A 14,731-nucleotide genomic window follows, 5' to 3' on the forward strand; every position below is an offset into this window, starting at 1 on the left:
GTTTCAACATTTACCTGCGCCCTTGCTGTGGTGTCCAAAATTTACCATAGTTTCAAAAACAGATAACAGAATTCCCATTAACATTAACCAAATGAGCATTAATTCTTCAGGACTGAATTTTTTAATTCCTGCGGTTTTCAAAACTAAAATTTGATAATCCATGGCGTTAATTTAATTTCTAATAAAAGACTACTCGAAGAAATTGATTTACGACTAAATATTATAATTTTCTTTTCAATAATTAATTTAACGTTAGTTAAACCAGTGAACGTGGTAAAAACGATTGAAGAATGCATATTTTTGAAATTCATGACAAATATGGGATATTTCTTCTTACTTCTGCTGGTTACGTTACTTCTTGCCTATACTTCTGAACTTTTCCACGAACATCCCTTCATGCTTACTTTCTTTCCGAAAAAAGTTGGAGCGGACGAAATAAAGGAAATTATAGAACTTCAATAATTGATCACAATCACTGATTATAAAACAATGTAAGCAAAACAAAAAAGAGAGTCTTCAATGGCCGTCAAATTTAGCACCACTCGTCAGATTAAACAACTATTCTGCCCCAATAACCCTTCGGTGGCAGTTTGCAGATTGTTGTTTCCTCGCCAGGGACTGCCACAGCGGCAGACACACCACCCAAATGAAATCTTTGTAAGGCAATAGAGACCTCACCTAGGTAACCTTGGGTTGTTTCTCACCGTATTTAATATAAAAAAGCCATCATCAGATATCATAGGCTTTAAAGAATTAAGTAATTCTGGCATGATTACACTAGGCTTCAAGCATTTTGGCCCTTGACGGTTGCCTAGAGAAAAGATTGATCTATTTTTTTTTCTATTGCTTCTGCTTTGAAATGCTTTGGTACCTGGTACAAGCCACCAGCACAAGGATTTTATTCGTTTGGTATTACTCAAATGGTAATCATTGATTATGAACCTATTTAAACAAATCCATCATCACATATGATACGCTTTAATGAACGAAGTGATTCCGACATGATTAAGCTAGGCTTCAAACATTTTTGCCCTATTTGAAGCAGTTTCAGAATTGACGGTTACCAAGAAAAATTACCAATCCAAATTTATTTCATTGCTTCCACTTTTATTGCTTTGGAATTCATTCGTACTGGGTATAACCTACTAGCGCTAGCATTTTGTTCGTTCGGTAGCAGTCAAAATGTAAGTATTCAAAACTGTACTGTTTTTTTTTGGCAGAAAGGCTTAATTGATATCAGTAAAACTTTTAAGAAGCTTTGAGATTTTTCCATGATCACGTGGGAATGATAATTGACTAAAAATACTGTTAAGTACTTCTAAGTCTTTAGGATTTTCCCGGCAAGTCAATAAGCAGCAATCGAATTTGTGGTGCATGCGATATTTCGTTGTCATTTGTAAGGATTTCTCAGCAAGCTGATTATTTACAGTGAATTCCAAACAATACTGAAGCCTACGTGCAAAAGAGGATGCATAAATTAAGTTACCATTGAAAGCCGTGATCGGAAAAAAAAATATTGACGAAGGTTGAAATAAATTTCCAGTTTCGCGACCTCATTGAATGATACTTGGTCTGAAACAGCACGCCGTTTTATACTAATACTTCGAAACAATTTTCCTCTCCCTATACTCAAAAACACATTTCCAACGTCACGTCAAAGGCACTCAAGGAAGCTGAACCCTTGTCGTACTTCGCGATAAATCCCTACATGGGAGTCATTTTCTCATTGCAAGTTATCAAAGGTTTGTATGCGCGCCCGATATGAAATTCCTTAACCTCTAGAGACCTCATTAGACCGACTGCATTGCCTCCATCGGCAAAATTCTTTTCCTTCCAATTATTACCTATTCTTGATTATTGTTAAGTACCGCCTTGAGGATGTTCAAGGTTAAGAATATGCTCAGAAGAGGACAACTATTCAAAAGCCTGAAGATGAGTAAATACGGCATTCGAAAAAAATTACTGAGTCAAAGGTTGAATGTAGTAGATAATGATGACTACAAATTGAATAAGGATGGAATTACGCCTAAGATTTTGAGCATAATCATAATTTAATTTGAATCTTCAAACGCTTCTTAGAACTGTTGATTTCATTAGGTTCTGCAGTCAATTTTAACGAAGAAAATCACGAATAAGAGAGAAAATGGAACACAAAAATGATCAAACTTACACCCTAATGTCTCCAGTTTACGTGATTTTCCCTCAAAAATTTAAAGGATTCAAACAATACTCAGAATAGTAATCATACCTCCTTTGCTATCGCAAGTTTATAGCATTTTCTTTAGCTACTACGACCATTTTAACTAAAATTTTAACAACTCCAAATCGATCCTTTTTTTATGCTCTAACTTAACTATTCAATTGAATCTAACAAATTTGTGATTGCACCAGTCAGTATCGATTTTATGTGAACTGTGTAACTGCATAAAATAATTTCCAATATCTCAACAAAATTAGATGACTGGTAAATATAGTTCAATTATAGAATTGAGCATGTGCCATCCACTTTGAAATAAACACCTCAGATGACTCATTTCCTCGACATATACCTACATAGCAAATTTAACAAGGAAAAATTAGTCCTATACTTCAACATATGGCCACCCAATTTTTTCATCTTCATCCTCTCTAGCACCCGTAAAAATTGCAACCGTTAGTCAAAATCATCCATCATTCAAACGTAGCTACAGCTTTCCTCGCAAAATCATTGCTCCAAATTCGAATAGAGAAAACATTTCAGCGTAAAAGAGGGACAAAATAGATCATTTTTTCATATGAATTGATGTTCATGCACAAAGTTTATTGAATTTAACGCTTCCAGTTTCCCTCGAATAACCAAGAAACTCAATCACTCACCTTCAGATTTTAATCCTCACATTGGAAAAATAACGGGTATATTTTTCAATTAGATATTAGCGAAACAAAATACAGTATTTGATATAAATAACGAGAAAACTATTTTAGGGTATACATTTAATCAGTATGGAGCCACATTGCAAGCTTTTTTTCAGTTGAAATCCCTCTAGAGAACAGCATAATCCATTTGTGGATATAGTTACGTATCTAAACATGACACGGAAAGTAGCTAAACGTTGATGAAATCAGAGGCATTCCGCTAATAGACTCCTCAAGAGTGTTAACAGGTCATCAGCAATGCGATAATACCCTGACCTAAATTTTTCCATTATTCCACCACGTTAATCTAAAACACTGATTTTCCTTTCCCATTAATGGATTTTGCTTGTACCGATAGCGTCCAATGCCTGAAAACCGCAACTCACCGACCGAACCCGTGAGTCATGAGTTAAGTGCGCACTCATCGGAGATCGATCTCCACCAAACAAGTTGCTATAAAGGCTCTAAGTGATCAGTAATTCGAGATTTCTGCCCTCACTTCCAGCTTTCGGGTCGCCATACGCTTATTATAGAGAGCGTGGCCATTATCGTTTCATTCACTGCAAGAGCCGAATGGAACAGGCGCAAGAAATTTGAAGGAAAGGGAGTGGATACTGAAGGCGCACCACAGAGCCTAGATCACCTGGAGTACGAATGAAACAGGACCACATTTCCTACATAGTGGTCTGCGAGTGTCTTTAAGACTGTATGGCCGGGGTTTGTCAGCGATATGCACAAATTTGCTCAGTTTTTAAAGTTATATAATACCTTGATGAAAAGATGGGCAGGAAATATTTAGCGTATTTGGATTAGAGCTTTTCTCATACTATGTGAAAAATATACAAACGGTCATAGTGCGAGCGTGTTAGACGGGATTGCGTGCGGGATATAGGAAAATAGCAGACATAGAGATTTAGGATACAAATATTTCCTCGCATTATAAGGATGGTAACATTTACGCAAATTATGAACTTACCTGCACTCACTAAGGACGACTTGTTTATGTTTTTATTCTTTCATTTGCATTCATTGTTCTTTTTGCAATTGCAATGAATTTTATTTTATTAATCCGGCATGAGTACGGTCATTTTAATTACCAATCGTGAAATGTATATGTTTCTTTCTATCCATGTTTTGTTGAGCAGCAGTCATGCTAATCACCGAGGAATTTATGTTTGATGAAATCAAAATGACATGCATGCATATCGAGCACATCTTACTATTTTTTCTGCAACTACAAAGATAATTACCTTGGACAGGGAATATAAACGTGGCACTCATCAGAAGTGACTCAAATAAGTTTAAAAAATAATAAGGCAGGTCTGTGAAAGGTGGTTAAGAGAACAACCCTACCCTATCGATTGCGAAGCCCTAATAGTATTCAAGTGTCAAAAAAAGTCCCAGGAAAGATCCAAAGAATTACCCCGCGGAATAGCAGTAATATCATCCATCGGCAGTATCCATTCAAGAGCAATAAAAGATCTGGATAAAAAATAAGAAAAACGAAAAACTAGAGGAAAAATCTGGCTCCAGAGTGGGGAGGTCAATAGCAGAGAATATTTTTACCATTAAAATCGCCGCAGAGAAAAGGAGTCAAAGTTACCTCTATACTCATTAAGCGATGATAGAACTCGAAAAGGCCTATGACAGAAATAATGGGATGAGATGGAGGGCTTGGAAATTGATCTTATCTTAATTGCGCCCGCGATGGCCCTTTATGAAATTAATAATATTAAAAATTGAAGTGCAATTAATAGAAATAATTGAACAACAAAAGGTTGAAGATAGGATTGTGGTTAATCTCCTATACTTTTTAAAATATATCTTTACAGAGCCATGCAAGGGTGGCAAAGGAAAGGTAGATCTTTAGGACAACGAGAGAGAGAAAATATTATACATTAGCTGTATTTCGGAGAAGACCAAATTTTGATTTAGGAGGACGCGGATGACCTGAGTTACTTGGTCAGGAAACTTAGGGGTACATATCAGTTGTATGGGCTCAAAACAACATAGAATACATGGTTATTGGAAGTGATGACGTTCCAGATACACCAATAGAAAACGAGTGTGTGAAGGTAGTAACCTCAGCAAAGTACTTAAAAGTGATATTGGATAAAAGCGGAAGTAGTAACGATAAACAGCAGAATTAAGCACTAAATTCTATCTTACGCGACTTGCAGAAAAACTAAAGTATGAATATATATTTAAAACAACGGTGGAAAGTGTTTCCTTTATGAAATCCATAATATTTTTTCTACAACGAAAAGAAAGAAATTTCCCATACCTCTGCTACCATGTGTAAAGAAAAACGTAAAAACAGTTATAGGTTATTGACGACTGGGAAAGATTACATGAGATCAAGTTGATAAGGAGTGCATGAGAGTACATAATGAGTAGACTTGATAAAGTTACAAATGATACAATGATGAAGACAATGGAATTGGAAAAAGACATAGTTGAAGAGGCAGAAAAGAAAAAATATTCCATTTTGGTCATGTTAATAAAAAAATGGAAGACCAAAGTAGAGGGTCCAAGGAAATACTGGATTGGAGACCTCCTGAAAAAAATTAAAAAGGAAGACCAAGACTGAATTGGAGACTGGGAATAAACAAAGCAATGGAAATAAGAGGAATGAAAGAAAAGGAGTTTCATGACGGAGAGAAATGAAAACTGAAAGTAGGTAAACGACGACAGTCGTAAACAACGTTCTGTATATGTAACTATAAAGGCTACGCCTATGACATTGCTGTATGTCGGTGATTTGTCACCCCCTGCCAAACATCCTTGAAGTGGCTAATAGGGTGTAGCGAAAATAAGCATACATGGAAAATGTTCACTAAAAGACCTTATTCCGTCGTCATCCTCCTTGTTCTCCGTAATGAACTCCAACTTCTACGGCCCTTTTCTCACTCGAAGCTGATGTCATCCATGATCGTTCCTTCTTGATCACGATCTTTTTATTACCTCGTTTCCTACGTCCTTTCTTCCTCCTTCGCTTTCTACCCTCTCTTTTATAATTCATTTTACCATCCCTTCTCAGGGGATCGGGTTGGTATGGTGGCTAGAGTGTTGGCTTCCCACCCCGTGGGCTTGGGTTCCATTGGGTTCCATGCCCAGTGGTGCGAGAGAATTTTCAGAGACTGCCCGATCCCTGCTTGAGTGTTGTGTGGAGGACATTTCAAGCGCAACACTCCGTCCGTCGGTTGGGACGTTAAGCCGTGGTCCCCTTGGCGCCTTTCCTTAAAAGCAGGCTTATGCCGACGCCGGGTTTCTCTCCACCCTTCCTTCTATGCCCTCCTCTTCATGGCGTAAATGATCTTAGCAGTTGGTCGCCTCCTCCAAAATAAATATCATACTTCCCTTCTCCCAAATTATCCTTCACCCTACCTCTTATTAACGTACTTGCCGCACATCATCGCCTCTTGTGATTGATAAAGCCACGAGTCCCATAAAAGGAGAAGCCCATTCCGCTAAATAGGGTAGTTTCCTTCATCAAAGAAAACGAAAGGCATTGATTGCGATTCGTTACCCACCATTAGTGTATTAATAATATGCAAATTATTTGGTTTTAGAAATCCCAGTTTAGACGAATGTTAATGGTCAATTTTTACCTCATTTGAAAAAGGCCAGTTTGGCGCCCATGCTATGCCACTCCACGTGACGTCACAGGGACCTAATTTCTATACTAGTAGATAGGAGTTTTACATCGTCTGAGATTACCAATGCATGCATGAAGCACGGAGCTCAGAGAAACCGCTCTTAATAATCACCTATTAAAATTGCCTATGGTCGGAAAGTTTCCTTCGTTTGATAAGGTATTAATAATCCTTCTTTAAGCCAAGCGCTACCTGCTAGCAAGGTACCCTACGCTACCGCCATGCTCGGCAGCAAGCAGCCTGCATCGTAGCTGCATTCATAGTCTCGCACCCAGGTGGCCTCACACAGCAGCAGCTAGACATCACACGGGCTTTTACCAGCAATCATACTTAGCCGTCGCGTTTTCGCGAGCTTGAAAATGTTCACTTTTTATTTAATCGCGAAAAATAGATATCGCCATTTAAAAATCTAAAAGCGTGAAATATAATCCAGGAGTAATAATCTTTCGATTTGGGCAATAAAAAATAATGGGAAACCACCCCATCGTGGAACAAACCACTTTTTCTATGTATACCATCTTTCCTTTGGCCATCACTTCAATTTTTCGCATTAATTGATGACGTATGAAATGTGATATAAGTCGTGCGTAAAAAATATAAGCAAAAACTCAAACTACCTCAAGGATATACATGAAACCGTCCATAGCAATTTCCTTTCAAATGTACTTATGCCGTTTTGGATTTCACGGAATTCGTCTGGTGGTCATGGCCAGAAAGGCCGTATTACACACTAAGTATAAATGATTAAGTCTGTAGAGATAACTAAATTTCTTTTTTATTTCACTTACATTCATGGAAGGCATGAGCTCACAAAAAAGTACGTGCACGGACAATACTGATGTTGCGAAAACCAAATAGGCACCCCACACCTTAAAACAACCTAAAAAGTGTTAACATTTAGTACTAGTTGGAGAAAATATTTAAAACTAACTCATAAAATCGAAACATTTAAGCTCAAAATTGCGGAGTCTCCAGTTGTGGGGGTGAGGCGGCCATTACTTTCCTCGACCTCTTGGTAGGAGAAATAACAAGCATTCCTTTCTTCAACTTAACCTTTAATCGTTAACTAGTTTCGATACACTGCATCATTTTTAATACTGAATTAGACTAATCTTTAAAATGGAATGTGATTAAAATAAAAAATGGAATGAACTTAAAATGGGATTAAAAAGGGTTATGTCCTGGACAATTCAGTGCATCAACTCTAGGTGGTATGCAATTCTTCTCAAAGATAATGCGCCTCAGGTCTGATGTTAGTCGTCAATGGGCGTTAAGATATTCATCAATAATTTATAAAAATTGTTTGTTTAGCATGTGAAATAAAATCTTTTATCGGAGAATGATATTAAAGACTGCCATATATTCAATTACTCCATATATTAATAGGGTTGGGGGCCCTGACACTTTCTTTTGTTTAGATAGGCATTTATTTTCAATTTAATTCTGTCTGATGGTTAACGAATATATAACTCTGCATTCCTGAAAAGCTAATGCAGTTACTCAAGCCACAAATTAGAAAATTTTGTTTAGGATGAGTCCACATAATGATTTTTCAATTAATGTGACCGATATCGTAAATGCCTTGGCCGAAGGAACTAGAATGGCTAATGACTCTAGTTGAAGTTTCTCACTAATTTGTCGGCAGTAATGACATACTTCAATGGACTCAAACCAGTCTTACACCACACAGAACACCATCTAATTGCTTCCATATTTTTCATTGCATAGACATCCTTAAGTTCACCTGTCAGCTCTGTACTTCTTGTTTGTACGGCCATTTATAATCTTACATACGAGACTTCTAAGTACTGAAAATCGTAAACTTAAGGTCTTTTTCTAATACCCTTTCCACAGAGTATCTCAGAAAATTTAAGTATAATTTTTCTAGTAATTATGGCCTATTTCTACTCCTATTCTTACATGAAACCATTCCCTAAAACGTCAACCACTTCCAAAAGTAATCTTCCAAGTGCTGCCATCTAATGTTCAGCTGATTCTAAAAGGTGCATTACATTCAAACTCAGGAATTAAAAGTCAATTGGCCGCTAACCCTTACTAAACCCGAGCTTCGTCTGGGAATTATTATATTATTAAACTTCTCATTTTAAAAAATTGCAAATTTTCCATTCAATCATAATTATTGCGGCAGCTACATATTTCTTTAAATTTCTTTCTTTCTTCCACATATTTCCACTGAACTTCTCAGCACAAAAGAACACGTGGTAAAACCCTTCTTGAATGCAGCTGAATATGCATACATTTTCGATGTAACTTAGAAGCAACATTGGGTTATAATTCGTTAAAAGGTTGACCAATCGGTGAAGGCTTTACGGTTGGATAAAGTGGGGTGAGGTGACACCTTACGAAACAAATATGGCGGCTATTGTTTGCATCAGGTCAACATAGATAATTTTTTATTGATTCCTTGAGAATGCGGGAAGATTTCATCAATATTTTGCAGACAAATGCATTACATTACAGAGGAAATCAGCTTTCCATACTTCTGCGGATTTTTCTACTTTCCAATCAACTGCAAACACCGACCTTTGGAACGGGGTATCCATTCACTTTTACGATCACATAATGTAATTTATTCGCAGTACGTACTGTTGCCGCTCTTTCATTATAATCCATTCTCATATGTTTAACTTCAATAGACCCTTGCAGACGGATCACATCTTTATATTGTCATAAATATTAATGCAGTTACTTCCAATGGAATGGATGCCATCATGAGTACTATCTTCAACCTGGCCAATTATACGATCACATAATGTAATTTTTCGCATTATTTACTTTTGCCGCTCTTTCATTATAATCCATACTCATATGTTCAGCTTGAATAAACCCTTGCACACGGATTATCATATTTATATTGTCATAAAGCACCCTTAATAATAATATTAATGCAGTTACTTCCAATGGAATGGACGTCATCATGAGAGCTCTCTTCAACCTGGGCAATTATAGATCTTCTAACGATTCCTGGATGATGCCTTGGTTCTTAAGACCGGTTTTTGCTGAAAAGACTCAGATCTCATTTCCGAAAAATATCCCTTACCTTCCCCCTTCAAACCTTAAGATAAAGCGAATAACCACAATCAGAACTATATTAGGGAATCTTTGAGTAGGTACTGGTCAAATCGGATGAATTTTTTTTACCGCTTCAAAACTTTAGCACGCTAGTATCACATGTTCAGTGACCTACCTATTGCCTCTATCTCCAAAACCATGACAATTATCTTCAGGACAACAATGTTACAACTAAAATGTTTTTGCTTCTTCATGTTTAATAACATTTTTTTTAAATTGGTTTTGACAAATTGTACCTTCAAACAGTTTACGTAGCTGAGCCAGTACGGCTAGGGTCACTGTATTTGAGATAAAGCTAATCTAAGAGTAAAAAGTGCTATTGACGTTTCATTACGATCCTAATCGTGGACTCAGAAGCAGATTCCGAAGCAGAATTCGTCCACCCAGAAACAATCAGACCGCGCCACTTCTATTTAATTGATGAGAGTTTCGAACAGATATTTTTTTATTATTTTTAACTTAGTATATTGCATCAGTGACCCAACCGAATTCCAATATCTGAAGCGCTCTGCATACGTAGTGATGGCATCTGCACGTGAAGGAAAATTGTCCCCATCCACTAGATAATTCAATTATAGTTCCATAGCTACTAGATATTCGGATTGTGAACAGAATGACTCGAGGTTAGTAAGGCTCGTCCGGTCAGTCACTACCTACGATATGACTTGAGCCGCTACTGATTGCAATCGCGTAGAGCAAACGCACGACGAAATTAAGGCTTAATCAGTATTCTGATAATCAAGCACAGTGGAATGGAAAAACGAGCAGCCTCTGAGCAGATTGCTAAATTCCTATTGGCCTATCCGTTATTGGTAGTCTCCGACATGGTGGACGTTTCAATCAGCGTTCTAAGTCAAATTCTGGAATAAGGAAATATTTTTGTAGCACTTCCAATCCATTCTATTATCTTCCAAGCCATCGAATTATAGCACACTTATTTCCTCACGACTTAAAAATTTTAATCTTTGTTGCATTTTCCCTAGATTTTCCGCCAGGTTCTGGATATTCAAAATTACTTCGAAACATTTAATTTCTCAACCAAATTAAAAGATAAAATCTCTTTATTCTCGTCGACGCGACGAGAAAGGCATTAGCTCGGTGAACCAAAATGTTAAATTTAAAAAATGCATCCCACATTGGGTTTAATTCATGCGTCATAATAATATAGCCGTGAATTTTAATGGAAAATAGACTCTCCCTCCATGAATGGTACATATTTACGCGTTCCATTTCAAAGCTGTATCGCCTCCTTATAAATATATTTTTGAGGGCATTCGACGCCATATTTAATCTCGACACTGATTATCAATAGTTTTTAATCCGATTTTAATAATATTTATCTCAGCTTTGCAAACATATGTCTCGATCACGAGATGCAATCAACGATTCATTACATTTGGCGGAGTTTGCGAGTAAACATCACGCAAATAGCGATTATTTACTGAAATATAATCATAACTTCAAGTAAATTAAACGTATAGTAGATCATTTTGAATGTGGTGCTACGGATAAGATAAAGTGGATCGACCATTTAAGTAATGAGGAAGTGACAAGAAGAATGGGAGAAAAGAGAAGTATTTTAAAAAACCTTAAGGAGAATACGGGTCAAACCAGTTGGCCACATTATCAGGCATGATGGCCTGATGAAAGCAGTCGTAGAAGGACAGATGGAAGGGAAGAAGGGCAAGGGAAGGCCCCGAATGAGTTACATCGGGCAGGTTATAATGGATGTAAAAGAGAAGAAATATGTCTCTATGAAAAAGCTAGCGGACAGGAGAGAAGAATGGAAAACTGCGTCAAACCGAACTTAGGATTGTTGACTGATAATGATGGAGAACAAGTAAATCTACATGAAAATATTAATTACAACTAAAAACAACTGGACCTGCATGAACCACTCACTAACCGATGAGGCAATTGATAATTATTTTTAAAATCCTGCAATATTTGCAATGACAAAAGAGGAGAATATGCAAAAAATTAACATGGGAAAACAAAAATTTCATAGGTGAGAGAGTTTTGCTACCTAGGAAGCCGAGTGGCCATCAATGGGCGATGAAAGAAAGAAATCGTCATTACTACAGCGTTCCAAGCAAAGAAGAATCTTCTTGAGCCGAGAATACAAGCATAGCAGTAAAGACACACGTCATCAGATGCTACTTATGGAGTATGATGTATCTTTGTGGAAGTGATTCATGGATGTTTATCGCAGCAGAGAGGTCAAGAGTGGAAACATTCGCAATGTGGTACAACAGAAGAATGATGAAGATTTAAAGGATCGACTGACTGAGTCAAAAAGAGATACTTCGTAGAGTGGGAGAAAAGAGAAGCCTTCTAAAATCTCTAAGAAGAGTGATAAACAAAGATATCGTAATGCCCACTAGTTTTATTTACAGCACATGTTTCAAGTGCTGCACATTTATCATCAGGTACTGAGTAAGTGAGTTGTGAGGTTGTGAACCAATATCACCCTCTCTGCTCTCCACGCCCGCACCTAGAACCACAATTTGCAAACTATAGAATTAAAAAAAATGGTACGAGTTTCATTTGCATTTTTCTTTAAGTTCAAAGAAGGCACATGTAAATAAAAGATGTATGTGAGATTGTGTATCAATCGAAACAAGTAATGTAAGCTGTTCAAATAAAATTAATGGGCGGTACGATACCTTTGTTTACCATTCGATATGGTGTTCCACGATATATCTCCGCAAAAAGTTGACTGTGTAAGAATAGGAGATTTCATCACAGTTTCATCATTATGGCCTGATGAGGGCAATAATCGAGGTGCAAGTGTATGGAAAGAAAGGCAAATTTAGGCCCCGAATTACTTTCATTGGACATATTATTAATAATTTAAAAGTAGGAATTGCGTAAATATTTAAATGCTAACTGAAAGGAGATCGGAGCGGAAAGTTGCACCAATCTCCGTAGCGTAGAGATTTATGAAGATGACGACGAAAGCAAACTAATCTGCCCGTTATCATCGATGTCAGTTGTGAATTAGTAAAAAAAAACGTTTTATTGAATGCCAGAAATGTTTCTACCGTTTAGTTCCCGCCAAGATCCTCCTCAAAATATAAAAATTCATCGAATCTTTACATGTACCCTCGTTTATTCTTTATATGTGTCATCTATGAACTTTTAGAACAAATGCAAACTCATGCCATTTTTTTAATGCTATAATTTGCAAATAGCCGTTCAAGGTGTCTGCGTGGAGGAGGGTAGAGAGGGTGAGATGGACGAAATTAAAAAGGAACTAGGGAATGCTAGACGTGCTGAGATAGGAGAGAAAATATCTATGGGAGATGGGCGAATAAAATGCCGGGAGAGGATTCATAAAACAGGGTAAAGGTAGGGATGTTAGGTAGGTGGTCGGTACGAAGGTGGTCGCATAGAATCGGTTTTCTAGATAGAAGCCTTAAAAAGTCGTTACGATAGTATAGTTCGTGTTACTGACCTCTTAGAACAACTCCGATGGGAATCTCTGTCAGACCGTAGACTGAAATCTAAACTAAACCTATTATGTAAATTCAAGAGCAATTTATGAAGTAAGCCATATCTAACGAACGCCAACATAATACGACATATCAGGTCATAAAAATAAAATAAGGGAGATTATGCAGTTTTTCCGCGATCGATGAGAGGCTATAAAGGCGGCATTATGACTTATTAATTGGTTAGTTGACTTTCAGCGTAGCCTACTAACTCATGTATGCCTTAAGGCATGTTTCTGTATTCTCTAATTTTTAACAGCATTTTTTTGCATTTTCTAGATTCATAGGCAGATCGCCTTCATAAGTAGTAGGAAAACTTATGCCTCCGCATGAATTTGGAAGCATAATTTGTCAGTGTCCGTAGCATTTTTATGCCCATGTTGTGTGCATGAGGGAGTCATCTTGTTGGTGATTGATCAGCCCCTGCCAAACACCCTAGAGATGGTTCTTAGGGTATTATGTAGACGTAGAATCAAAGAGAATCTGAATCAGCATAATAGCCCTCAAACTGCCTCTATTGGTGCGTGGCTAAGACGACAGGCGTTTGCAAAAAAAAAGAAAGGAAGATGTGATTAGAATATGTTTTATATTACTACTAAGTTCCACCTTTTATCCATGTCATCAATAGCATGTCTTTCATCGTCGAAGAGGAAAATGCATTCCTACAGCTGTAGGTAATATGTCTCTTATTATATCGTTTCTGTCGGACCTAGAAAGGTGGTGCGGTTCCAATGTGATTTCCTCCGCGTATCTCGGAAAGATTTCTGTTCTAAATAGCTAAAGCAATCGCAGCCTACCAGGCAGCCTTCGTGTAATATTCCTCTACAGGGAATGAAGCAGATAAGTTCAACGTGGGAGGGAGGAAAGGTCGGGAAATATCCACGGTCCATGTAAACCTCTCTTGGCGGTAGAATAATTTGTAGAAACGGGAAAAAATATTTGCAGTGACAGTAATAATGAAGAAAAATGTTTCTGAAGCTAAAATTACATATTACCATCCATCGGGCTAATTTATGAGTAGAGTAATGATTTTCGTTCACAGAGATCAATTATGATGAGGAAGTTACTGCGTCTAGTCTTCGTTAGGGTGAATGACTTTTCTTCTTTGGAACTTCCTCATTTACGAGTAGCTACGCAAAGGTTCATCGCTTACTAAAGCACGGTTGTATATAAATAAAGCTTCAAAAATTGGGAAACAATGGCTAAATAATACCGAGAAGGTAACGAATTTTCTTCATTTTTACCGTAAGAGTCAGAATTTTTTATACACCTAGATAACTTCGCAAAAATTCCATAACGCTGTTGTAGAAACCGCAAAGATTTCATTACAATTTTAATCACGGTTCACCAGCCTCTGAAACCTTTGTGATTAACAAGAATTCATTTCTGAGTAGGCCCTCGCCTACCAATCCAAGGTTTTATATCTATAGTGCTTCAAAAATGTGGAAATAATGGTTTAGAAATACCTAGAAGGCGCAAAATTTCCTCTCCTTTTACGTTTAAATTTAGAATTCCTGATACACCTTCATAACTTCGCAAGAATTCCTTGAAGCTATCGTGGCGTAAACTACAAACATTTCATTATAAATCTAA

This window comes from Ischnura elegans, chromosome 5, assembly GCF_921293095.1.
Source record: "Ischnura elegans chromosome 5, ioIscEleg1.1, whole genome shotgun sequence".
In the NCBI taxonomy this organism is placed as follows: domain Eukaryota; kingdom Metazoa; phylum Arthropoda; class Insecta; order Odonata; family Coenagrionidae; genus Ischnura; species Ischnura elegans.